Source organism: Streptopelia decaocto (assembly GCF_964273445.1).
Source record: "Streptopelia decaocto genome assembly, chromosome: 3".
NCBI classification, from domain to species: domain Eukaryota; kingdom Metazoa; phylum Chordata; class Aves; order Columbiformes; family Columbidae; genus Streptopelia; species Streptopelia decaocto.
The window spans coordinates 84093749-84120944 of record NC_138656.1 but is presented as its reverse complement, the minus strand read 5'-3'; the positions used below and the strand labels follow the sequence as shown (position 1 = coordinate 84120944).

Below are 27196 nucleotides of genomic sequence, written 5' to 3'. Positions count from 1 at the left end.
GTGGCTGCCTGCAGTCAAGCACTGAGAAGCAGCAGACAGTTCCAGACTAAGCTAGCTAGATCTAGTCTTGAGTTACAGTATTAAGATAATGTGATGATTCCATTTCTTTTTCTCCCCCAGTAAATGGTATGAGGATATCGACCATAGCCCTCTGGAATGTTTGTACATTACTCTCTCATTTATCTTTCTTTGGAGATTGGTTACCAGATAGCAGCTTTATTTTTCTACAAGCCCTCCATAGATGCAATTATTATATTTCTAATTTTTTCTTATTTATGCTATTGTTATAGCTTCTACTAATAAATGCATTATTTCTGCTTTTCTACAAAGCCCACACAGTTACTGGAAGATTGTGGATAACTCCATTGTTCCCTTGCCCATTGGGAATTTAGCAAGAGCACAGTAGTAAACAAGCTTTGCATACTTTAGATCTAAATTCTTCTGAAGGAGATTACAAGTGAAAGGAGCAGTATGTTCCCAGTTTAATGCTCACTTGCCATTTTGCTTGTTTCAAAACATCCCCAAGGAATATGGAAGAATTCATTAGACTTTTCCCAAGAAGAAAAGAAAGAGTGGGACATTATGCAGTGCTGGAACTGAGTGACAGACATATGGGAATGTTTGAGCTTTCTCTGTCCCAAATCCAGGAAGCCAAAGCTCGACACATCACCTGAGCACAGGGGTCTATCTCCCTCCCTCGATACAGTTTTATCAATGAGATTAACTTCTTCACGTGAGAAACGTAACTCCTGGGTAGTCAGCTGGCACAGAAGTGCCCTTTCTCAGTGCCTTGATCAAATGCTGAGTGAGCCCAATTCTGATTGCTATTGGTGGGATAGGTTGCATTCGCTGGGATAAATCAAGCAAATTAGGAAGAGGGGTCTAGTGTTATATCTATAGGAGCATCTGTCCATAACACGCCTCCTGACATAGTTTGGCCCATGCTGCCCACCCTGCTCAGGTGTCCTAGGGAGATCAGGGTCGGCACATGGGACCTCAGCAGACTCAGGACAGCCAGAGTTGTTTTATTTAGCAGTCCAGAGGTAGCCCCAGATACTGGATCTTAGCTGAGGTTCTTACAATGCGGAGAAGCAAGGAGACTGCCACATTTCTGAAAAAAATATTACTTTACACTGCTTGAGTAATTGGATATTACTAGTAAACAAGCCGTTTCATCTGTATCCTGCATAGGAGCTGTACTCTCCATGCAGTCCTTATTTGAGCCTGACCCTGCTATGTAGCCTGCAGTCAAAGAAGCAATAAAAGACAAATGGTCGAATTAAGGTTTCACCAGGAAAATACTGAATGCTGCTACCTATGACAACAGGTAACAAATTTCACACATCTCTTCTGCCTTGGGATTTCAGGGTTCTGGGTTTGGGAGGGGGAAGTGTTGGGTGTTTTAAGAATTTTTTTGTTTTGTTTATTTTTGAAGATTTTTGTTATCTCTCAGGACTGTTCCAAAGTGACAGAATTTTATTTCAGAAAACATAAATAAATTCTATATAAGAGGAAACCTCCTTACAGAACTGCTCATATCCTTGTATCAATAATTTTGTTCTCAACATGCCTCACTAGTACCACTAATTTCTACGCAGTAAAATTCTAATCCTTTCCTGCAAAACTAGGTCTTGCATGTGCACCTGAGGGAACAATTTTGTGACACTGAAGTTCTGGTTATCCTTATTACTTTTATTCTCATACGTCTTTGTAGCTGGCCTCAACTAGTCTTCACTTTTTCTTACCAAGCTGCTTTATAGTTTAGAGATGATTGTTATAACAGTTTGAAGTAGTGCAACATGACACTTCACATAAACATTGCCAACCTTAGACATGTTGTACGTCTTTCATAATGGGAGGCTGCAAAGTTTACTTTGCATGTCTTTAAATACCTAATCTTGGTGATGGACAGTTTACACCTTTCTCACAGCTGAAAGTAGCTTGATAGTAGCTGGTCATGGGTCAAATATTTTGTGCCCAGCTCATTCTGTAAATGTCAATAGTTTACACTAATTGAAAAAGACAGTAATTTGGCCTATGTAATCTGCACCACCTGCAACAGCATCTGCAGGACTCATGGCAGGTTTTCCTACCACAATCCAGGTGATCCACTGCCAGCCACAACCAGGGCTATTAGAAATCTATGCGCAATTTGTTCATTTGTCTGAGAACTGCCCAACCCTCCTACCTTTGCGCTCCTGCCCTCCCCTCAGGTGTGTCTGTGCCCATTCATACTCCGGTTTGACAAATTTGAAAAAATGCCTTAGGCATCTTAGAATCCAACATTGTTGATTTCTAAAATTCCTTTACTAGACTTTATTACTTACAGAAGCCTGTGAGTAAAATAATTATCATTATAACATGACCAGTTTTATGTCACAATCTGATTTATATAAAAATAAAAATGCTCCTGTACTTTCCTTAGTTCTTTTTTTAGCCTTTGAGATTTTCTGTCCCTAGGGACTCTTTCTGTCTTCTTACACACATGCACACCCATTATCTCTCTGTCAATCCATTTGAGACAACTGTCCTGAGAACCAAAATATACACACTCAATTACAATGAGAAAATGCTGGTTTCCATCTTTTAATTTTTCAAGCTTCATCCTGATGTGTGTGCTTTCAGACTATTCAATTATGTCAACAATAGGACACTTAATTATGCAATAACAGAGACTCAGCCCAGCAATCAAGTTAGTATAGCCAGACAGAGGATTTTTGCAGAACCGTGTGTCATGATTTGCCTTTACAATCAGCTTAGTCCACTCTAGCTAGATCACAAGAAGTGTATTGCCACTTACTGTAAATCCTTACATTGTACCTGAAGGGATCATTTGTATTTAAATGCTTTTTCCTAATATTTCAGACTTTGCCCCAGTGAATTGAATCCTGTTGTTTTAAACTACATGATAGAAATGACGGAGTTCGGTCCTTCAGAAGTTATCAACAATTTAATAAATAACAGACCCTCTCCTGCCATGGCTTCTTATTGCTTATTGCTAAAGAAAATGCTCAGGTATCAGAAAGCACACAAAAGAGCCCTGGTAAGATAACATGATCGTGATGGGCTTGAAGTGCTTCCTGGATTCTTATGAGGAACAACACAACAGCCACAAAGCACAGGTGAAAAAGGTGGTTATCTGTGGAACAGACACAAAACTTACCAAAAGTAGGAATGAAATTGCAAATCTGAGTGCCATCTCAGGAAACCTACATTCTGGCATTCTCAGAGGTGATTAGTTTATGATATTTTTTTCCCAGAGATAAATATACCTTTTTTTAATGAGTTTTAGAAACGAGCTGCTGGTTGTAATGGGATTGAGATTTTTTTGCTTTACATAAAATATTATTTTACCATTGGGAAAAGGAGCATTAGTATCTCAGTGATCTCGCCATCACTTCCCTTTCTGACTGGTCTATGAGGGCCTGATCCAAAGCCTGGGAAGGTGAGTGGAAAGCTGTGGAAGTTGTAAAATCTTTTCCCAGCATCTTTTTATATTTTTACCCCTCTATCTTATGCTCACACTCCATTTCTGACTCACTCAGGGACATGGGGTGAGATCAGAGGGGACAAAATTTTGAAAAACGAATTCCAAAAATTATGGTAATCACCGGTAAGGCCACAATTAGTTAAAAAGGCTGTAAGCTTTTCTTTTACAACCGTCTCCACTAAGGGGTTCACAGCTCAGTCATAAAAATTCTGCTTCAGGCAGAAACTAGGCAGACAGGAAGCTAAATTCCAGCTTCTAACACACAAGTGCAAAGGGAAAAGTTTCAGCTACAGAACAACACACATCAGTGATTAGCCTCCCATTCAAAGCCTTCACTCCAGAGAAGCTGTATTTTGAGAAGGTCCAGTTGACTCCTCTAGAAATTATTCAGATGAGCTTGAGCAGATCCAGATCTCCATCCTAGCACACAGCCCCAAGGTCACAACAGCCTGTGCAGTGTTTGCAGGCAGAGCCATAACTCAAAAATATGAGTTGGTGTGTGTGTGTGTGTGTGTGTGTGTGTGTGTGCGTGTGTGCACGCTTAGGGGGAGGAGGTTTTCCTTCACATATGTGATTTTTTCATATTACAATTTTAAATTGGATCTGCTAAATCATAAGTCACTCGAAAAGAGCTGTATTGTGAAGGCTATTGACCAGCTTTCTTGAATCTCTGGATATCAAGCTGATTTACAGCCCCTAGAGATCTAGCCTTCCAGGCAAGCGGTAGCATTTCATGTCCTCTATGACCTCTCTCAGCATCCTACCTGGGTGGAAAGGCAATTGTGTGTGTAAAGTAAGTTACAAGCTGATTAAGGGGCTGCATTGCTTCCTGCCACTCCTGGCATCCAAAATGCCCTGTTAAGGCAGAAAGTCAAGACGAATTCAAGCACAGACCTCAAAAATGGTTCTGAATGTAAGGTAATAACACTACAAAATTATTGTTTTGGCGTCCTAGTATACATATATTTCCCAGGCAGGTCGAAGGGTTTGGTAGAGAATGGAGGAAAACGGGGGAAGTTAACAAAGGAATGACTGACATTTTCTTTCTGTGCTGTCATTTTTCCAAATGAAGATGTAAACCCAAACTGGTACTGACCCAAAATAATCCAGACAGCTACCAACTCCAGACAGTGGTGGTTTTCACAGAATGACAGAATCACAGACTGGCTGAGGTTGGCAGGGACCTCTGGAGGCCATATCGTCCAACCCTCTTCCTCAAGCAGGGCCACCTAGAGATGGTTGACCAGGACTGTGTCCAGAACTTCTGAGTATCTCCAAGGATGGACATTCCAAAGTCTCCTGGGCAACCTGTGCCAGCCCTTGGTCACCCTCACAGTGAAAAAGTGTTTCCTGATGTTCAGAGGGAACCTTTCATGCTTCAGTTTGTGCCCATTGCTTCTGCTCTTGTCACTGGACACCATTGAAAAGACCCTGGTGCTGTCTTTTTTACATCCTCTCTTCAGATATTTGTATGCATTGATGAGGTCCCCCTGAGCATTCTCTTATCCAGGCTGGACAGTCCCAGCTCTCTTAGCCACTCCTCATAGGAGAGATGTTCCAGCCCCTTCATCATCTTTGTGGCCCTTCACTGGACGCCCATGTCTTTCTTGAGAAGCCCAGACCTGGGCACGGCACTCCAGGTGTGGCCTTACCAGCACCAAGTAGAGACACAACGTCACCTCCCTCCACCTGCTGACAACACTCCTCCTAATGCAGCCCAGGAGACCATTTGCCTTCCTTGCAGCAAGGACACATTGCTGGCTCACAATCAACTTGGTGTCTGTCCACCAAGAGCCCCAGGTCCTTTTCTGATGAGCTGCTTTCCAGCTGAGTGGCTCCCAGCACATGCCTGTGGTGGGGAGGAACAACCTTTCCCTTGCTGAACTAAACCTAGTGGGGTCCAGCACATGAACCGGGTATGCACTCTGGGGTCTCTTCAGTTGTGTCATATCGCAACTCCCCATTTCTACACCTTCCCTATGTCCCTTTCCTCACAGCTCCCAGGTGTGAAGTTCTTTCTTCCACACTACCAAACAATGCTGATCTGCAAATCTTGACATGTTCAATGTGAGGACTTCTCAAATTTGCATTTAGACGAACAGAATCTCCCTTTGATTTCTTTGCAGGGAAATTACTCGCTTTTAGGAGGATGTCTTTGCTGAGAACCTGAAATACAGGCACAAGCTAGATGCTAAATTGGGCAGACTGGATGCTATCATAAATAATACCTTCTAAGGTCTGTTGCTAAATTACAGAAATTAAGAGGTTAGAAAAGACCAACTTGTACCATCTTTCCATGTCATTTAAAGTTTGTGCCTTATTGTTTGTTAGCATAATTTTTCTAAATGCTACCTTTAAACTCATAAACACAAAGGCTGCTATTAGTAGCTTTTAGAGACTATTCTGTTATCAAAGAGTGTTTGTAAAACTCATAGGTTTTTTGCCAGCTAGTCACTCTACATCATTTGTTTCTTGATTTCATCCCTTCTACTCCCTCTTACACTCTTCTGCATTATGAAAATTAATATTTCTCCCTTGTTAGTAGTTAGGCTCTGCAACTATGTGTAGTTAATAATGATCACCTCCTGGTTGTTTCTTATCCAAGCCTTATGCACAACTAACCTGTGCAATCACTCCTCCCCAGGAGCTCTTTAAAATCCTGAGTATTGGTGCTACTACGCTATTCCAGTTTCATCAGTGTTCAATAAATTTGCATTGCTCAGAAAGGCTGGGTTTGGGCAAAAAGAGGGGAGAGAGAGCAGAAAGCTGGCTAAGAAATCAAGTTGGGCATTCTTACTCAATGGTCTTCTTTTTCCAGTATCCTCTGGCCTGTTCTTCAGCAAAATCTAGTTTATGTACATGCTTGCACAATGGCAAAACTTACTCCTAAGCATATGCAAAGTATATAGGGAAAAGAAAATAAAAGAATGCATCTCTTGGATCCCAAGGTGGAGCCCTACACGGGTGGCATGACATTTTGGGGCAGATGCAGAGCCAAGAGCAGCATCCAGCTCCCCTTGAGCCAAGCCCACACTGCGCTGGCACAGATCTCAGAGGAGGCAGCTGGCAGGGCATTATCTTGGGGGGAGAGCTCTCTGCTTTGGTCAAAAAGAGGCCAAATTCAACAACCTCTTTGTCAGGCTACAAGGCACTTCCCCAGCTTCTCAGTCACAGACAGTTGAAACTGAGGGATAAGCATAAAGATGGTTAACAGAGTGCAAGGGGGAAATCTCCCACTTTTTCTTCACCTTCTTGTTGAGATCCTGATAACGTTACTGCAGCTTAATTACAACAGCATGGGTATTTGATATTTGTATTACAAATTATGCCAAGGATATTTCAAAACACATAGATAGATGTTCCTTCTATTCCGTATAATGCCAACTATTTGCTATTTATTACTAGCAGTGTGTGAACCGTCATTAAATCACATAATTTCCTTTCAGCTCTCCAGATCTTGCAAATGTATGCATCTGCTTTAACTTTAAGTATATGAATAGTTTCACTGAGCTCAACAAGAAAACTTGTGTGCATAAAATTAAAGCAAAAAAAATGGCAATTGCATCTAAATGAGTGCAAGTTCAAATCTAAATGAGTGAAACGAACAAATAACAACTAACAGTCATAGGTAAAATCAAGTACCTTGAAAACAAATTGTCATTCATTTACATTATTTCTGTCTAGGATTGTAAAGGATATTGCATATTCTTGTCTGCCTACAAAAAGAGATTTTTGTAGGCAACTAATCATAGAATCATAGAATCATTTCAGTTGGAAGAGACTCTCACGATCATCGAGTCCAACCATAACCTAACTCTAGCACTAAAACATGTCCCTAAGAACCTCATCTAGATGCCTTTTAAACACCTCCAGGGGTGGTGACTCCAGCACTTCCCCGGGCAGCCTGTTCCAATGGCTGACAACCCTTTCCATGAAGAATTTTTTCATAATATTCAATCTAAACCTCGCCCGGTGCAACTTGAGGTCATTTCCTCTTGTCCTATCACTTGCTACTTGGGAGAAGAGACCAACACCCTCCATGCTACCAACCTCCTTTCAGGAGAAAATTTATGGTAAAAAAATAGTCCGGTATTTTCAAGCAAATTAAAAACCTCCACTCAGCAAATTGTAGAGAAAGTTGGCACCTGGCTTTTCTGAAAATTGTGTCCAAAAAGAACACAACATATCAAATACCAACACAAGTGAAAAAGTATTTGCATTCATGACAAAGCTCATGAATCATACGCAGTAAAAATTCCACCAACACAATCAGCCCAAAACATTGTTTGGAATTCAAACACATATTCACAAACCACTGCATTCAACTCTTTCAAGGCAGCAGACTACACTATGATTTTTCACATAATATTGAAGGAACTTCTAATCTACAACTGAAAAAAAAAAGTCTGTGGAACATACTTTTCATGTACAAAACCCCCTGTGTTTGAAAAACAAGTGTGAGTTGTATTTGCAACTCCTCCTTGTATAGAAGTTAACATTTGTACATGCAAATAATAGTTTTGGTGGATGCAAACAGATGTGATTCGCATTTTTCTGGGTGCAATTAGAGAAGTCTGCTGAAAGCTTGACCCTGAAAAAAAGCATAAGATCATTTCCATGTTCAAATTTGAGCCATAAGTTATTGGATAAACTTAAAACACAGCCTGTCCTTTTATGCATCGTAATTTCTCCAAGCAATGTATTTACATTTTATGTGTTCTGTTGTAGAAGAGGGAGCCTTAATGATTACAATTTGCCATCCAGAACTTTATAGCTAGTCCTTGCAGAAAATAGCATTTCTGCCAAAAAGCTTCCTGCCCAGGTGCTTAACCAATTAGCTCTTAAGAGGTCTGGCAGTAAAACCAGTCATGGCAAGTTTTCTGATATACTGTATATAAGGTGACAGCTTGCAAAATGTAAGATGAAAATTTGTTTTCTTAACTAGCAGTGTGTAAAATCCTGGGAGACTATTTGATTGCATAGCCTAAAATGCTTATGACATCTCAAATTCCCAATTGATCTAGTGTGGTTTTAGCAATATGTTGTCAACTTAAACATATTGTGTTGCTTTTTCTAAATACTTTAAAAATAATTTCCTTAATTGTGATTGGGTGCTGCAAATATATAGGAAGGGTAGAGTAACTCCTCAAGCTCAAGGTTTGGGGCTCTTCAAAATTTTCCAAACATTTTTGCTAACTCACAAAATACATGCAAGCTTTCAATAGTGCCTTTTCTGCACAAATTACACCCACTTTTTATAATAGCATGTTAGATTAAAAACGTATTTTCCGTAAGCAGAGAACTTTGCAATGCAAAGAATAGAAGAAAAACATGCAAGATAAATATACCACAATAAAACAAATGACTTTGGTCATTCTGGAAGCAAGAAGTTTGTATTATGTGGGGATGGCACTGAAAAGATCACAACTCAATACAGATAATCCTTGACATGACAGCTGTATAACTACAAAGTGGGCCTGTCAAAGATGATATAGAGAACATGCAAAAAAGCTTGGTATTGAACTGGAATGTCCATGTGGATAGTTGATACACTTCAGAAATTTAATTTGGAGGAGAGTCAGACCTAAAAGAAGGTGGTCTTTGACAGAAGCAGTACATGGCACAGATAAGCTCATCACGGCACCTAGTATTGTAGAAGGGGATGTATTTCACTCTTCAGCCCTTGCATTTTCACAAGTATTTGACACCTGAAACTCAGCCTGCCTGAGGCTACCACAGTGAGGACTCTGACAACTTGGATCATGGTATAGACAAACATTCTAAATATGAGAACACACCCCCACATGCAAATAGGATGCATGTAAGAGTAAGGGTGAGAGCACTGCAAGAGCAAGTCCTGGAGCCCATTCTCTTGTGAGGATGCACAGCCTTGTTAGCACAGCTCCCTGGAGGTCGTCCTGCTGCAATCCCACTGCAAAACCTTCCCAGGACTGCTCAAGCCCTGTGCTGACTGCCTTCCCTGACAGCAGACAGCAACAGTGCCACGATAATCTTCCCCCTGGATGGCTCACAGCATCCTGTGACAGTTTTGCTTTGCAGCATGAGCTCTGTGGTACTCTGGCCTCCCTTACACATCTGTTAGCAGACTCTGTGAGCCCTAAGCATCGAAGGAAGTGCTACAGGCTCTCCAAAGCTGGTATTCTAGTGGGTTTTCACGAAAACTTGCTCCCTGTGACCTGTGTGGTAAGAGACAGGGTCTGCCAGCCCATGTGCAGCTGGATTTCAGGAAGAACCTCTGGTATGGGGTCTGCTGAGATGAAAAGCTGATGTGTGTAACTCAGGCTTGTGTGAAAACAAGATTTCCCTTTGCACGTGTTATACTGTGATTTCCTTTAAAGTTCAAGGTGCTTTTTTTTACTCCATACTAATCTAATGATGTCTGATTGTTTTGCAGAGGGAAAATGAAGTAGAAAAACACAGTATTAATCGTGATCAACATTTGAATAAAGAGTCAGAAATTCAGATTTTCCAGAAGGCAGAAACAGACACTCTGGAAAACTTCTGGAATTACGGCAATAGGGCATTTCCTGGCAGTGTCAGATGCTATTCAAGAAGGTGAGATCGGAATTACATTGGAAAACCAAGAAAAATTGCCAGAAGGTACTATTCTGAAATACAGTCTTCGCATCTTAGTCTGAAAAGGTACTAGGATCCCCATCTGGGAAAAAAAAGGGACCACTATTCCTGAAAATGCTACAGAAATATCCTTCAACTTTGTTTTGAAATTAGAAGTATTTTGAGCATTTGTTTCCCATCCCCAAGTTTAATGATTGATTTAGGGTTGATCAGGTGAATAAATTAGCAGGTGAAGACCTGATCCAGTTTATATTCTGAAAGTACTAATCACAAATAACTGTTCCAGGTCATCATGCAGGTTACGAGTCACCCTGGGATGGTACCAGTACTGCTAGGGCACTTCCAAGAATAGACATTTATGAGTAAAAACAGGAAATTATTCACATTCCTGGGATGAAAGTGAGTATGGTGCAACTGCCACAACTTGGCTTATATTCAAGAGGTTGCACTAACATCCATGGCATAATTTTTCATGGTCTCAAAAATATAGAAGATGCACAGTACTGGATAACCAAACTCCAGATCTGAACTTAGACTTATTTCTGCTCTAGTTACTGCATGCCCACAGCTATTCACATATGTGGCATGGTTAAATTAATGTGATAAATAGTCCTAGAAGCATAAATGAATAATAGTCATTAAAATTAAGCTGAGCAACTTTATGCTGAGATGCTCATTTAAGACTGTTCACCCAACCAAAAAACTGATTATTGCCTACCTCGAGATCATCATTTGCTTTAAACCCTCAGTGCAAAGCTTTATTCTATTTCAAGATCTACTTTTATTTATGCCTCTACAAGTACTTACTTTTTTATTATGGGATTAAGTTGTTTTGATATTAACATGTTATTTTTCTTGAAAATACCATTCCGGCAGAAACCAATCCAATTTATTCTATATTCTATTTAGTTTCCAAGTTTGCAGGCAGAGAGTTGATCCATCTTGGACCTCCTAAGTAACCAAGAAAAAGTACGTTGTATGAGCCCACATATCAGACACTTTTGGACTTTCAGGAGAATCTGAATGATTTTGAAGACTTGACAGAAGCCAAAAAAACATGTCTTCATGAGAAATTGCTATGCATACCTGCAAATAAACAACATCCCTCTTCAAACATCCAGGCAATGACACGTACAAGAAAAGTGTCTGCCTAGTCCCTAATGAAAAATAGAATTATTACCACCAGTCCTTTGCCTCATCAGGACATGAGGCTTAAAGACCTTCTGGAGGCAGCAGATGACAATATTTACATCCCAACATGGTGGCACCTTGATAAAGAAGGCAGTGACCGCCTCATGACTGACTGTCCCCAGCTGCCACCTTTCCCCAGGCTGAGACAAGCTGCACTGAGAGAAACCCTGTCTAGAAAGATTTCCTGGCTGGGGACATCACAGCAACATAAAAAAATCTGCCTTCTGGTTTTAGTCAATGGTTCAAAACCACCAGCTCTCCCCACGCCCCAACAGCAAATGTTTACCATAAGAAGTATGAGGCAGGCTAAAGAGAACCCAACTTCTTTTTTCAACAAGAAAACTAATAAAAACTTTACCCAACTCAGACACATACCTAAAACTACAAATCTAAATCTTCCAGTTTTATCTCACCCATTCCAAGCCAGGCTGGGGAACGAACCAGAGATTCTAAGGCTAAGTTTTGCCTAAATAAAACAACAACAGAGCATCAGAAGAAAATAGGACAAAGGGGCATGAAAGAAACAACCATGAAGAGAAACAAAGAGAAAAAGAAGGCAGAAGAGATTAATCTAATCTTAAAATGAGACACCTCCAAACAGAAGGAAGGTTGATATGACTTAAGCTGTGTATCCTCCGATATCCATCAAACATTGGGCTAAAAATTTTGTGGAGTGCACACCAAAGACACAGAAAAACAGATGCCGCTATAACAGAACAACATGAAGCATACTTAGCAAAAAAGTGGACACTACAGGCAAAAGTTTTGATTTTAAATATTTTGTATCAATACGTGTATTGTCCCAAACTTGCATCACTTGTACTTACACATTTCATTCGGGAAATAAACCTGGTCAGGCAACTTTTAACAAAATGCAGAAGGTAAGCAAATAGTAACAACGATGGAATATTCAATTTTGGGGAGATTGTTGTAGTAAAACATATAGTCATGGTACTGTTCTTTTTTTTATTTATTTATGAGTTTTAATTGTGTGCATTGTAATTAATGCAACCTAACTCCCCTGAAAGGAACAAATCAATATATTTTCCTTATAAATTGAACAGCTTAATTAGGACTGCCTATTTGTATTTTACAAATATATTGTATTTTACACCAGTTTAAATCCCTTAAGTTCAACAGATTTGAACTTGATTGACTCCAGCGGAGATGAGGATACAACAGGAATCTTCATATTTGCTGCTCTGTAAGCCCACGTGTAGCAGTAAAAGATGCACAAAGGGTTTCTAAGTAATGCTAGATAGATATATGAAGAACGGCACCAAGAAAAAGCAGCAACAGAGGAAGGCATAATACTGTGAACTAGAATGAAGGGTTTTATCTGACAAGCACCATGGTAAGCATTTGGTCACACTGAGGAGGACCAACATTTTGGTCCCATTTTACTCTGTCTCACCTTCCCCCACCATACCAGGACCACGTCCACGGGGTGAGCTCCCCCACGCAGGTCCCACACAAGCATGGTGAAAGCAGCTTATGCAGGTGCCAGCCATTCCATCATCTCCTTGGCTGGGTTGAAACAGCTACTGCAGAGCTTTGCTCTCAGCCAGGCATGAAACAACCTCTGAATAACAAAGCTGGTTTTAACTCCATACTTCTTCGCTGACTGGGCTTACATGGCAAGTCCACAGCTGCATCTGAAAAGCTGAAGAGGAAGACTGGGATGCATGGGCAGGAATTTGTTACACCAGCTTCACCACTGGAGAAAACATTCTGTGTAACTGTCTCGTGTGTGGCCGCTTCAAGTCAGACATGCCATGTGGGACTGATGAGCTAGGTGGAGAGGCTGGTGCCTCTGCCCATCACTTCAAAACTTAAAGTCTCCTCAGATAATAACAACACTGCAAAATCAGAATGACCCAGGTTGGAAAGAAACTCACTATTAAAAATGCTTGGTGACCACAGCACAATTTGGCAGAAAGTCAACAAGAAGCAGGTGTCTTCCTGGTGGCATCTCTACTCCCCTGCTCAGAGCGGGAGAAAGGACCACTGGCCTCTGAACAGGCGCAGGTGGCAAGGAAGCTCAAAACCAGCAGTTTCCCATTATGGACACCCAAACTAATGAGCAGCACAGGGGCCATTTGCTGTGCTTGTAACCCCGGCACCATGCAATTCAGAAACTAGAGGTAGCTGAGTGATTTCCAGATAATGCTTTTCTTAGAAAAACTGATTTCCTTAGAATTTAGAAAATGTTTATGTCTCGAAAACATTTTTAGCTTTGAATCACCCTTACAAAACACTTTTTGTTTGAATATACAGTTTGAAACAAATGGTTTCAGCTGTAAGTTGACATTTCAATTTACTGTTTCCTTTCACAATACTGAAATGCTTCATTCTGGCCATAAATGTCTAAAAGCTTTTTCTTCCACATCATTTTTTTCCAAGAAAAATTTCTTTTCTTGACACTTTTTAATATTTTGCCTTTATACTCTAATTCCAGATGACAATAACATCAAAATGGTCTAATTTTTTTTTCACTGAGTCAAAACTACATTTTCCAAACAGCTCTACCACCATCTTCCAGCTTCTCCATGAGCCTTCAGAGAGAAAAAGAGCAGGAGGAGCTTATGCTTCTCCTTTACCAAGTCAGCACAGGCGTGTGTATGTGTGTGTCAAGCAGATGACAGCTGCAGGAGAATATCCATTTCCCATTAAAAAGAAGCCCAGAAAGATCAGTTTTAAGTGACTGTGCACCATGACCCAAGTGCACAATTGGAAGGGCTCCCAATTGTGTTATCTTCATCCTTCCATGACCTCAGCTGCCTCCAGCCCGGCCTCTGCTCTGTTTGTGGCAGAGAATGGAGGTTTCCAAAGGGTGAGACACTTACCAGGAGTCAGAGAAAACACTAAGTCTTTGTGGCGTTCCTATCACCTGCCTATTCTTTCCATCTTCAAGGTAATAGGTTTTTGTGGTGGGTTGACCCAGCTGGACACCAGGTGCTCACCAAGTTGCTCCATCACTCCCCTTCTCAGCTGGACAGGGGAGATAAAATACAATGAAAGGCTCGTGGGTTGAGATGAGGGCAGGGACACCACCCAGCACTTACCATCATGGGCAAAACAGTACTTGACTTGGGCAAATTAGTTTAATTTATTAGCACTCAAATTAGAGTAATGAGAAATAAAACCAAATCTTAAACACACCTTCCTCCCACCCCTCCCTTCTTCCAAACCTCAGCTTCACTCACAATTTCTCTACCTCCTGCCCCCGAGTGGCACAGGGGGATGGGGAATGGGGGTTGTGGTTAATTTATCACACATTGTCTCTGCTGCTCCTTCCTCCTCAGAGCAGGACTCTTCACACTCCTCCCCTGCTCTAGTGTGGGGTCTCACCCACAGTAGTCAGTCTTCCATGAACTTCTCCAATGTGAGTCCTTCCCATGGGCTGCAGTTCTTCATGAACTGCTCCAGTGTGAGTCCCTTCCATGCTTGCAGTCCTTCAGGAACAGACTGCTCCAGCCTGGGTCCCCTGTGGGGTCACAAGTCCTGCCAGAAAACCTGCTCCAGCCTGGGCTTCCCACAGGGTCGCAGCCTTCTTCAGGCACCCCCCTGCTCCAGATGGGGTCCTCCATGGGCTGCAGTGGGTATCTGCTCCACCGTGGACCTCCATGGGCTGCAGGGGGACAGCCGATCTCACCATGGGCTGCACCATGGGCTGCAGGGGAATCTCTACTCTGGCACCTGGAGCAGCTCCTGCCCCTCCTTCTGCACTGACCTTCATGTCTGCAGAGTTGTTTCTCTTACATATTCTCACTCCTCTTTCTGGCTGCAACTGCTGTTACACAGCTTTTTCTTTTTTTCCCATTCTTAACTGTGTTATCCCAGAGGTGCGACCACCATCACCAATGGGCTCAGCCTTGGCCAGCAGCGGGTCTATCTTGGAGCTGGCTGGCACTGGCACTATCATACATGGGGGAAGCTTCTAGCAGCTTCTCACTGAAACCACCCTTACAGCCCCTCTGCTACCAAAGCTTTGACAGATAAACCGAATACATGTTTCTTATTTCTAGGACTGATTTACTAAAAAGCAAGGAAAAATCCCTTCTTCTGTCCTGTCTGGCTCTTTAAAGGTCACGGTGGTGAAATAAATGTTTCTTCAACCTGCCACAGCTGAGTATCACTTCATAGATGTCACGTTGAGAGAAAAGAGATTTTCTAACTTTGCTCTCCATACACTTATTTAAGAGCTAGCTACAACCTGGCCATCTCCAGAGCTGTTCCAACAGTTCTGAAATATATATCTGCATCCAGCACAGAACAGCCATGTCTGAACAGGAAAACTCAATTACCGTGCATATTAACACTTTGAAATAAAAGCTATCTCATTGCTGAAGGGGAAAAGGCAGGACTGCAGTGAACGGGTCAGTGCTGTAAACACGGGTCCCGGATCACATGCTGGGCTGGGAAGGGGCAGGGAGCACAGAGCAGTATGGCCGATAACATAGTGAGTGGCGATGGAAACACCTCCAGGCAGACAGACTACGTGGGTGGCCCAGGAAGGGAGATGGTGCCAATATTTTAACAAGTGGTTCCCACAAAAGCGTTTCCCTTCAGCAGGTGATAAATTTATGCTTCAGGGATGTGATGTCTGCAGAAGGAAGTGAGTGGGTCTGGAATACACCCTTTTAGTTAACAATGTAAAGAAAAAAAATATGCTTCTAACTAAGGAAGGGGACATCACTGCTTGGCAAGAAAATGTACATTAAGACACACTTGGCCAGAAATGCACTGAGTCATGGGGAGCTGTGTTCGACAAGTGCCATTCATATGAGGGGAGAGGAGGAAGCTGAACGCCTTGTACCAGGAGTTTCACAGCATCCTGCTTCATGATGGGTTATTGAAAGTACCTAACACTGAGTAGAATCTTATTACAATTCTGACAAAAAGCCAATGCTAATAGGATGCAAAGCAGAATGAAGTGGGACAGCAGGGCTTTCACACCTCCTCTCTCATATCTGGTAGCAGAAACTTAACAACAGGCTCCCGAAGAGACAGTTTCTGAAGGAGCGTTTAACTACTTCATTATATCTATTGCAGTCCCTTGTACAAACAAACTTCACATAGAGTCTCTGCTGGGACTGATACTGGATTTTTAGGTCCTTTAAGTCAGTTTCTATAAGCGGATCCTGATATTTGCATGGTCTGTCAATGCAATCACAAGAGATTCCCAGCTCTCCATTTCTTAGGTTTTCCATTTACACATAGGAAATGGCACCTTTTACTACTATCCTGTTTCTGAGCCATATTAATAAGTTCAACTGCTTTATGTATTACCAGTTTCAACACTGTTCTGCTTTTCAAATCACGACTGTTTTCATGTCAGCAAAATAATTTCAAACCACAGAAAATTCTGGAGATGAAGTACAAATACACACTTAGAGCTATCAGGAAGCAGAATCAAGCCTACAGTTGGAAAACTATGAAAAAAAGGTCACTGGTTTCATACCGCACTTTTGATTTCATCATTCTAAAGAACAATAAATGAAGAATAAAGAATGATGAATGATGAAACATAAATGAACAAGATTAAAAATACAGCCAGTAAAAGAATTTCTGTTTAGCCTCTGAAAAAACCCTGAATAATCCAGAAGTTGTGGCATTAGAGAGCCTTTGTTATGCTGGCCCATCCACCCTGCGTAAAACGCTGAAGAAAGATTGATGTGACTGACCCATCCTCTCACAGCCCTCTCACTTTACACCTTATGAACAACAAAACTCCTCAAATCAGAAGCTCACAAAAACAGAAAAAGACGCTCATGTTCACCTGTTGTCTGTGCCAGTAAGACGATGAAAAAGAGTAAACAGGAGTATTTTACTCATTCCTTATAAACATGGTGTAAATACTACACCACCTGTTCTGCAGCCCAAGGAAGTCTTCTATTTCAGCTTCCCTGGGCTTTAATCATAGGGTATATGAAAAGTTTAAGAAATTCAGAAGATATTTATCATACAAAAGCCATATTAAAAGAAATCTGTTTGCCAAACTGAAAGTGAATCTAAGAAATAAACACTTATTCTCTTCTATAAAGAAGCACGGACAATTTTTGTGTTCCTTATATGTAACATACATTTGTCTCACCCATATATCTGAAACTAAAATCTTCCAGTATCATAACAATAATGAACCATATACACCTTTCCTCTCTTTCACCACTTTTTCAGTTTTGTCATTGCTTTGGGTTACAGATTATATAGATGGACACTACAGAAAAATGTAATGTACTTAAGAAACATTGTCTTCCCAAGAAAAAATATTTGAGATTTCTGCTAGGACCCCTGGCATAAAATATACTAACATGAAAATGAGACCTTCCTAACAAGTTCACCATTTTCCTGGCTATAGTGTTTGGGCTCTGGTCCTTCATACACATGTATTTGGTGGCTCTTCTATTAGAGAGAAAGTGAGGGAAAGCTTTCAGGAAAGAGCTATTTCCAGCTAGGAAGGAGATACCATAGACGTTGAGATCAAGAAGGCCAACGTTATCCTGGGGGACATTAGGAAAATTGTGACCACATCAGGTCAAGGGAGGTTATCCTCCCCCTCTACTCTGCCCTGGTGAGGCCGCATCTGGAGTGCTGTGTCCAGTTTTGGGCTCCTCAGCTTAAGAAGGACAAGAAATTACTGGAGGCAGTCCAGCGGAGGGCTATGAAGATGTTTAGCGGTCTGGAGCATCTTTCTTATGAGAAGAGACTGAAAGTTGGGTCTGTTCAGCCTGGAGAAGGCTGAGAGGCGATTTTATAGATGCTTATAAATATCTAGAGGGTGGGTGTCAAGAGGATGGGACCAGACTGCTTTCAGTGATGCCCAATGATAGGACGAGGGGCAACGGGCACAGACTGAAGCACAGGAGGTTCCATCTAAACATGAGGAGAAACTTCTTTACTTTGAGGGTGCCAGAGCACTGGAACAGGCTGCCCAGAGAGGTTGTGGAGTCTCCTTCTCTGGAGACATTCAAAAGCTGCCTGGACACATTCCTGTGCAATCTGCAATGGGTGAACCTGCTTCAGCAAGTGGGTTGGACTAGATGATCACCAGAGGTGCCTTCCAACCCCAACCATTCTGTGATTCTGTAAGACCTCTACCACTACTCAGAAGAGTGGGTAGAGGGGCAAAGCGAACAAAGAGAGCTAAACACCATGAGGCATACACGGGCTGAGATTTTAAGGAGCAATAGGGTCCTGCAGTGGGATGTCACCCAACTTTAAACAGAGGTGATATCTCTGACTAAGCTGGTTGTCTAGATTCCTTTGTAGTCAGTGCAGATTATGAACATCTGGAAATGAAGGAGAATAAATTACTTTTGGAGGCTCTTGAACAGATTCTTCAAAGGCTGGCCAATGGCACTTCCATAAGGACGACTTAATCCAGTATTTTAGGCTCTGAGTTTTCACTGACTGGAAAATGAGAACAGAGCATCCATCTCACCTCATGAACATTGTAGCCAGCAGGACTCTTTCCTGACCTCCACAGGAGCATAATGGTAAGAGTTTTAAGTCTTTATCTGCAGCATAGATCAAAGGCTTATAAAGGTAGAAGGTGGATCAAACATGTCCTTAAAACTAATCAGCTGCTTCTAGGCATGCAGATATTTTACTTGGGTCATCTGTATTTAGTAACTGTAACAGTCTTCTGAGGCCAGCAAGAATACCGAAAGCCACTTTTTTACAAATCCTTTCTTAGAAACCAAGTCCTCTGTAAAGCAGAAAACAAGTATTCCCCAAAAGAAGGACTTAAATGTCAAACTTATCCATTGCAGCAGCTCAAGCAGGCAGTGAAAAGCATTAGGGACTATGTTACACAAGTCTTTTCTATGCTAATAAATACTTAACTCACATCAGCAGTTTCTATAGTACCCTTCAATGGGATCAGAAAGGAAATCAAGTGTTCCCCCAGCAAAGGAGGAGCCCTTTGGTTCAGACCTTCAGGGTGTCTTTCCAATGAAGATCTGCATACAAGCCCTTGTGGGTATGGCAGTCTTTCAAACTACCACGAGGTCTCTTTCACAGAACACAGCCAGACAGCCACTCTTAGCCAGCCCTTTCCTAGCATAACTGTGAATTCCCACATTACAGAGACCCTGGCTCTTTCAAGGCATTTCTACTTGCTGCTTCCCATAGGCTTTAATAGCCCAGCACTTCTACTGCGACTAAACAAAAAAATAACTCCCTGAGACAACTGACATATAAGCCACATACATTTACAGGCATTTACACATAGCCTAACACAGAGAGGTGTGGAGGGTATGCTGTTGCACAATGGATATGAAAGGTCAAATGACACATTCTGTGTCTATAATGCCTCCCTTTTATTGCTGCTAGACCACCCACCCTCCTTGAACATCCAATGAGATAGACAAATCGCAGAGATGATGATAGGGTACCAGCTCAAACCGGTTTGCTACAACAGCCTTCTAGAGAAAGAAAACCATGTTGCAGTTACTTCACTGCTTTCATCAGGAATAAGTAGGTGAATAACCCAATCCTGCAGCTGAGGAGAAAATTTGTGTTTCAGAAAAAGCACTCCAAACTGTTGGAAATGCTCGAAAGATACCCTACTCCAATGAGCTTGTTTCTCTTCCATTAAGTTAATTATCTTCCTTCCACAAAAAAGCAAGCAAGCAGCCCTTGAGCTCCCAAAGGCAATCCTTTGAGAACAATGGACATTTGAGAGACTTCTGGGCTCATGGAATATACAGTAAAGAAGACAAAATTTCCCAGAAAGCGTGGAAAATACTTAGCAGTGACTGAAGGTTGGTAAAATCATGATTGTCGTATAGCAATTATGTTACCCTGATAGATATCAGCATGTGAAAGTATCAACTATTGAACATCTGAGCTTAAAAGGCACAGCCTGTGACCACAGCTCATACACTACTCATCTCTATGCAATACCAGAAAGAATTCATATGCTGCCCTTTCTTGCTGCTTTCTCTGCAGGAATCTCTCTGCTTCTATGTCTAATTCTGCTTTTGCCCTGTGGTTACCATAGAAGAAATGCCAAGCACAGATTTCAATGTATAAACATACTGTGCGGCATGGTAAGAGAACCTCATAATAGCCCAGTTTGGAAGTGCTGACCAAAACCTGGCTCAGCAATAAATAAGAGCTGCGATTTTTGCCCTTCCGTTAAAGCAAGGAGAGCAAACCATGGCCTCAGGCTTAATCAGTTGCACCAAGCTCAGCATCATACCTGTGACTGAGCACACTTGCTATACTTTATGCCCTCTACAGATTTTTTCACTTTAATTCATCTTGCAGAAATGAATGCCTGCCCATTGCATCCTTACTTCTTGCAGAAATTTGCATGTTGGAAAAAACAAGCTCAGTATCCGAAATGAAAATAAAATATCCTTTCAAATAGCACAAATTTGTTTAAAAATGTTAATCTGCCTTATTTTTATGATGTGTTTAAGATTAAATGTTCCCATATGGAGACAACAGGGTAAACCATGTCCTTCCATTTAAATGCCCTGTTTACTTTAAAATCTGAAACTAGCTACAAATTTAAACCCTTTTTGTTTCTGTCCACCTGGAAAAAATTATCAAATTCTTAAGTGTGTATTGTAATAGAAGCAAATGCTGAAGAGTGTGAATTCTTAGGTTTCAATATCTATTTTTAAATTGTTTTTCATGTAAGCTTTTAATTTAGATTTAATAAGATTCTAATTGCATTTTAAAAAAAACACTAGTTGATTATTGAAGACATATTTCTGTAGGATTAACTTACATATCTTAGACTTTTAAAATATTGTTTTAAATACTAATTTGGTATTTTATGATTTATGCTACCAAACCTAAATATAGTTAGTGTAAAATAATTACAAAATGATTGCAATAAATAAACTTACTGAGGATTATCCATTTTATAAGAGACACATCTCCTACATAATTATTCAATGTCAGCAAGTATCTCAGAAATCTGCTGGTAATTAATGTATGATGAGTGCTTAGTTATATTTTAACACATCGTGTAATTAAAGCCAATCAAAAATTTTGCCATTTGCCATACAACGCCGAAAAAGGAAAAAAATGTAACAGCATGTTAAATGAAATGGGCTCTACAGGTTCATTCTCAGGTCTGTTCCAGCTGCTTTTTGCCACTTCAGTGGTGCAAAAGAGACAGAAACCCAGCAGTTCTGCTCTCCTGATGGTTCTCTGTAGAGGGGAAATACTAGGTAATTCAAAGCAGCAATAGTGGCTGTATGCCACCTTCCCTTCTCCATCTAGAGGGTGTAGTATTGATACTACATTCCTCCTTTGCTACCAGATGTATTCTTTGAGTTCACAGGTAGCCAGGATTAATTTATAATATTTTTACAGCAGCCTAAAGATCTATAAAGTCATTTTTGCCTTGCTAATCTGGCACTGACTGCTATAGTGGATCTGGGCTTTTAAGCACAGGAAGGTCTTATTTAACTGCAGTCTTAGGCTAACTGTAGGCTTTAGACCTGGATTGAAAAGGCATTAAAGTCACCTGGAATCCGTCCCTCGCACTCGCTGGGAGATGAGCAGGCCCTCGGTGTGTTGCGTGCTCCATGGAAACGTCTCTCTCCTGGCAGGCAAAAATCCCTGGAATAGTTATTACAATGGATATTACAGGAAGGACTGCACTGGCAAAGAGGTTAATGAGATGAACTATTTATTTTTTTTTTCTCCAATTTACTTTTATATTCTCATAAATACCATTTCTCACTCCACTCACTATTATCATGACACCCCTCACTGCACCCCCCAAATATTATACGGAGCATTCTCTTTAGTAGTTTTAGGATAGAAAATGCTTCTTTCCTGCCTTGTTTTGCTCTGTTCAGGTTGAGTCACCTGTTTTGATTCTTACTGTAACTTTGGTGTATAAAACCCAAGCTAAACCAGCCATCCGACAGCAGAGCCCAACATTCAAGAGGCACTGAGCACTGGTAGAACACGTAAAAGCAACATCTGCCCTGACAGTGTGTCTGTTGTGAGTAAAACTGCCTCTAAAAGAGAAGTGTTGCAGAATGACCGCAGAAGAATGAATTCTTTATGTAGATGACTCTTTCCTTAAGTGCTTTTAGACACCTTTAGTGTTAGTTCATATAATAAAAGTAACCTTTGACATCTTTATTTGACTTAATGCCATTCTATGTCAAAACTTAGACCATGCAAAACTGCTGTAAATGATGTACAAACCAAGCGTATGTCCTTCTGCACACCAGCAGGAACCTCCAAAGAGCTGGAAGAGTTCTGGTGACCCACATCATCACAGGCTAAGTGCTTGAGACCGCACTGATCTTGGAGCTGTGTTTCTCTGCCATGAATCACTCTTCAAGTAATTAAAAACAGTATACAAGTCAGAACACGACAAAGAATAAAAGACCAAAAACCCTGATTTTGATGCTTGATCAAAGCCCATGCTCCTTGTGCAATGTGGTGGCACCACCCTGCCGGGCTGCTGAAGTCAGCTGTCAACCAGTGCAAACATGTCACCAGCCCAAGCTGCACACAGCCCAGTGTGGGTTGGTAACAGAAACAGTCAATCACAAAACAAAGGTTTGTCTGAATCTAAAGTATGATTCAAGTCATTGTTTTCTAGGCATTTGAAAATTAGTGAAGACTTAAGCTAATCAGCCTGCTCTGTCTTTGTATTTACTGAAGAGAAATATGTCCAATTGGGAGAAGATTAATGTGAATGTGGGATCTCTGCTCAATGTAGCAAGGGACTGAGTGACAATGAGCATAGAAAAGGCTGAGGTACTCCATCACTTCTGTTTTCCCCTCAGTTTTCATTGAGCAGATGTGTCCTCAGGCCTTCCATCCCATGAAGGCTACCAGCAGAGTCTATGGGAATGACACTCTACTCACAGGAGAGGAGGGCAGGGTCAGGGGCTCTTAAGCAAAATTAGCATATGCAATCCATGAGAACAGACCAGATACATCCGAGGATGCTAAGGGAGCTGACTGACATCACTGCAAAAGAGCCATCACCTTTGCAAGGTCAGTGTAGTCAGGGGAGGTTCCTGATGTTTGAAAAAAGCAAACATCACACCCCTCTTCAGGAAGGGCAGGCAGCATGACTCAGGTCAGTCAACATTACCTCAGCCCCTGAGCAGATTATGGAGCAAATTGTCTGGGAAGCCATTTCTAATCACATGAGAGCAAGAAGGTGACTGAGATTTAGCAAGGGCAAATAATTCCTGACCAACCTGACTGGTTTCTATGATGAGATGGCCAACTCCATGGACAACAGAAGAGCAAAAGCTGTTGCACATCCTGATCTCAGCAAGGCCAATACTAGTGACTGGACACACTAAGAGTCTTCATGGGTGATACCAAACTGAGGGGAGCAGTCAATATGCAGGAGCACAGGCTGCTGTTCAGAGGGACTTGGACAGGCTGGAGAAATGGGCTGACAGGAATCTCATGTGGTTCAGTTAAGGCAAATACAAAGACCTGCACCTGGAAGGAAATATCTCCATGCAGCAGTAAAGGCAAGGGCTCAACCGTCTGGAAAACAGCTTGGTAGAAAATGACCAGGGCATCCTGTTAGACAACTTGCTAAACAAAAGTCAGCAGTGTGCCCTCACAGCAAAGGGACCAGACGAACAGTTTTACAGAATCACAGAATGTTAGGAATTGGAAGGGACCTCGAAAGATCATCTAGTCCAATCCCCCTGCAGGAACAGGAGCAGGAACACCTAGATGAGGTTACACAGGAATGTGTCCAGGTGGGTTTTGAATGTCTCCAGAGAAGGAGACTCCACAGCCCCCTCTGGGCAGCCTATTCCAGTGTTCTGTTACCCTTACTGAGAAGAAGTTTCTTCTCAAATTTAAGTGGAACCTCTTGTGTTCCAGTTTGAACCCATTACTCCTTGTCCTACCATTGGTTGTCACCGAGAAGAGCCTGGCTCCATCCTTGTGACACTCACCCTTCATATATTTGTAAACATTAATAAGGTCACCCCTCAGTCTCCTCTTCTCCAAACTAAAGAGATCCAGCTCCCTCAGCCTTTCCTCATAAAAGAGATGCTCCACTCCCTTGGTCATCTTTGTTGCCCTGTGCTGGACTCTCTCCAGCAGTTCCCTGTCCTTCTTGAACTGAGGGGCTCAGAACTGGACACAATATTCCAAATGTGGTCTCATCAGGGCAGAGTAGAGGGGAAGGAGAACCTCTCTTGACCTACCAACCACCTACTAACCACCCCAGGATGCCATTGGCTTTCCTGGCCACAAGGGCACAGTGCTGGCTCATGGTCATACTGCTGTCCACCAGGACCCCAGGTCCCTTTCCCCTACGCTGCTCTCTAATAAGTCATTCCCCAACTTATACTGGAACCTGGGGTTGTTCCTGCCCAGATGCAATACTCTACACTTTCGCTTGTTATATTTCAATAAATTTTTCCCCGCCCAACTCTCCAGCCTGTCCAGGTCTCGCTGGATGGCAGCACAGCCTTCTGGCGTGTCAACCACTCCTCCCAGTTTGGTGTCATCAGCAAACTTGCTGATAGTACACTCTATTCCCTTGTCCAAATCGTTGATGAATATATTGAATAATACAGGCCCCAGTACTGACCCCTGAGACACTCCACTAGATACAGGCCTCCAACTAGACTTCGCCCCATTGACCACGACTCTCTGGCTTCTTTCCTTCAGCCAGTTCGCAGTCCACCTCACTACTCGGTCATCCGGACTGCACTTCCTCAGTTTAGCTGTGAGGATGCTGTGGGAGACTGTGTCAAATGCCTTACTGAAGTCAAGGTAGACCACATCCACTGCCCTGCCATCATCCATCCATCTTGTTTTGTCCTCATAAAAGTCAATGAGGTTGGTCAAGCACAACTTCCCCTTGGTGAAGCCATGTTGACTGCCCCTAATCACCCTCTTATTCTTGATATGCCTTGAGATGATACCAAGGATAAGTCGTTCCATCAGTTTCCCAGGGATGGAGGTGAGGCTGATCGGTCTATAGGTACCTGGGTCCTCCTTCATGCCCTTTTTGAAGACTGGAGTGACATTTGCTTTCCTCCAGTCCTCAGGCACCTCTCCCATTTCCCAAGACTTGGCAAAGATGATGGAGAGTGGTCCAGCAATGACCTCAGGCCAGCTCCCTCAGCACCCGTGGGTGCATCCCATCTGGACCCATGGATTTACGGATGTCCAGATTGCCTAACTGCTCCCTAACGCAATCCTCATCAACCGAGGCAAACTCCTCCATTGTCCTGCCTTCCTCTGTGGCCTCAGCACTACGGGGCTCCTCAGGACAGCCTCCAGCAGAGTAGACAGAGACAAAGAAGGCATTCAGTAACTCTGCCCTCTCTGTATCTTCTGTCACCAGGGCACCCACCTTGTTCGTCAGTGGGCTTGCATTGCCTCTGGTGTTAGTTTTATCTGCCACATATTTGAAAAAGCTCTTTCTGTTGTCCTTGACCGCTCTCACCAGGTTTACTTCTAAGGAGGCCTTAGCTTTCCTAGTTGCCTCTGACAACAGCCTTATATTCTCCCCAAGTGGCCAGCCCCTCCTTCCATGATCTATAAACTCTTCTCTTACACTCGAGCTTACCCAGCAGTTCCCTGTTTAACCACATAGGTCTCCCGGCTCCCTTCCTTGACTTCCTGTGTGTTGGGATGCTCTGATCTTGTGCCTGGTAGAAACAGTCCCTGAACACTAACCAACTATCTTGGGCCCCTTTACCTTCAAGCAAGAGTGTAGCTTCCACACCAAATAAAGTGTTTCTTTGCCTCTTTTTGGCCCTTCTGAGAACACATCTGGGGTACTGCACCCAGTTTTAGGCTACTCAATACCACAAAAACATGGACCTGCTGGAATGAGAACAGCACAGGGCCACCAAGATGGGCAGGAGACCAACATACAGGATGCATGACAAGAGGCTGCATGAACTGGGTTTGTTCTGCCTTCAGAAGAGAAGAATCAAGGGGGACCTCAGTGCTCTCTGTAACTACCATATGAGAGGGAATAGAGAAGACAGAGGGAGCCTCTTCTCAGAGGCACACAGGTATAAAATAAGATGCAAGAGATGCAACCTTGGAGCTCAGTTGGATCAGAAATTCTTGTCACACAAAAGGAAAAAACTTTCTACCGCAAGGGTGATCAAACACTGGAACAGGTTTCCCAGGAGATTATCAAAATCAAGCTGGACCAATCCCTGAGCAACTGCCTTGTCTTTGAGATGGGAACTGGCTAGATGAGCTCCAGGGTTTGCTTCGAACCTGCACAGTTCCATGATTCTGTTTTAGGAAAAGGCGTTTGCCGCATGGCCTTATTCCTACTTGACAGGTGCATGTTGCAAAGTACTTTTTTTACATGTCATACCTTGTCCGAGGTATGAAGCATTTCTTATGTGTTTTCTGGGTACATAATCTGGGGGGAAATTTGCCAGGCTCATCCATGCAGAGCATGTTACAATTAGTTCATTGATGAGCTGCAAATGGCAGAAACTATGGTATGTAATTATCCAAGCACCTGATTACTACAACAACCACACCTCAAAACTGAGAAATTGAGTACTTACTTTTAAAGTGTGTTTGCTTATTCATCAAATTAATCCAGTTTTGCATAATAATGAGCCACGTGTATGTCTGTACTGCATTTTTGTTCAATGCTAATACTTACATGGCAATTGGAATACTTCTGAGACTTTCAAGAGATGTGCTATGTTTTGCTTTGCATATCCAATCTGGACCATTTCCCAGACCACTAAACACTTTCTAGACTTGGGTAGCATTTTCTCCATGATCTCTCCCTGTATTTCCTGACACTGGCTCGAATACGGGATTGAAATGTCAATAAAACCACAAATTATTTGTAATGTACTTACAACTTCTCCCTCCCTGCCCCGCCCCACCCCCACCCCCCCCCCAAAAAAAAGTATTCTAAATGTAACTTAAAAAGAAATAACTTCTTAC

The 27196-nt window shown here is 42.1% G+C and overlaps 1 pseudogene across 1 annotated transcript in view; it reads left to right on the top strand.

The window, feature by feature from the left end:
• Window positions 1–15222, top strand: part of LOC309438054 (hormonally up-regulated neu tumor-associated kinase-like) — a 28012-nt pseudogene extending 12790 nt beyond the window's left edge. Inside the window, exons 6-10 of the transcript in view lie at window positions 1192–1327; window positions 2866–3043; window positions 9906–10066; window positions 11259–11371; window positions 15122–15222. The product of the transcript in view is annotated as a hormonally up-regulated neu tumor-associated kinase-like (transcript). The remainder of the gene's footprint in view (window positions 1–1191; window positions 1328–2865; window positions 3044–9905; window positions 10067–11258; window positions 11372–15121) is intronic.
• The last annotated feature ends 11974 nt before the right edge of the window (window positions 15223–27196 follow it).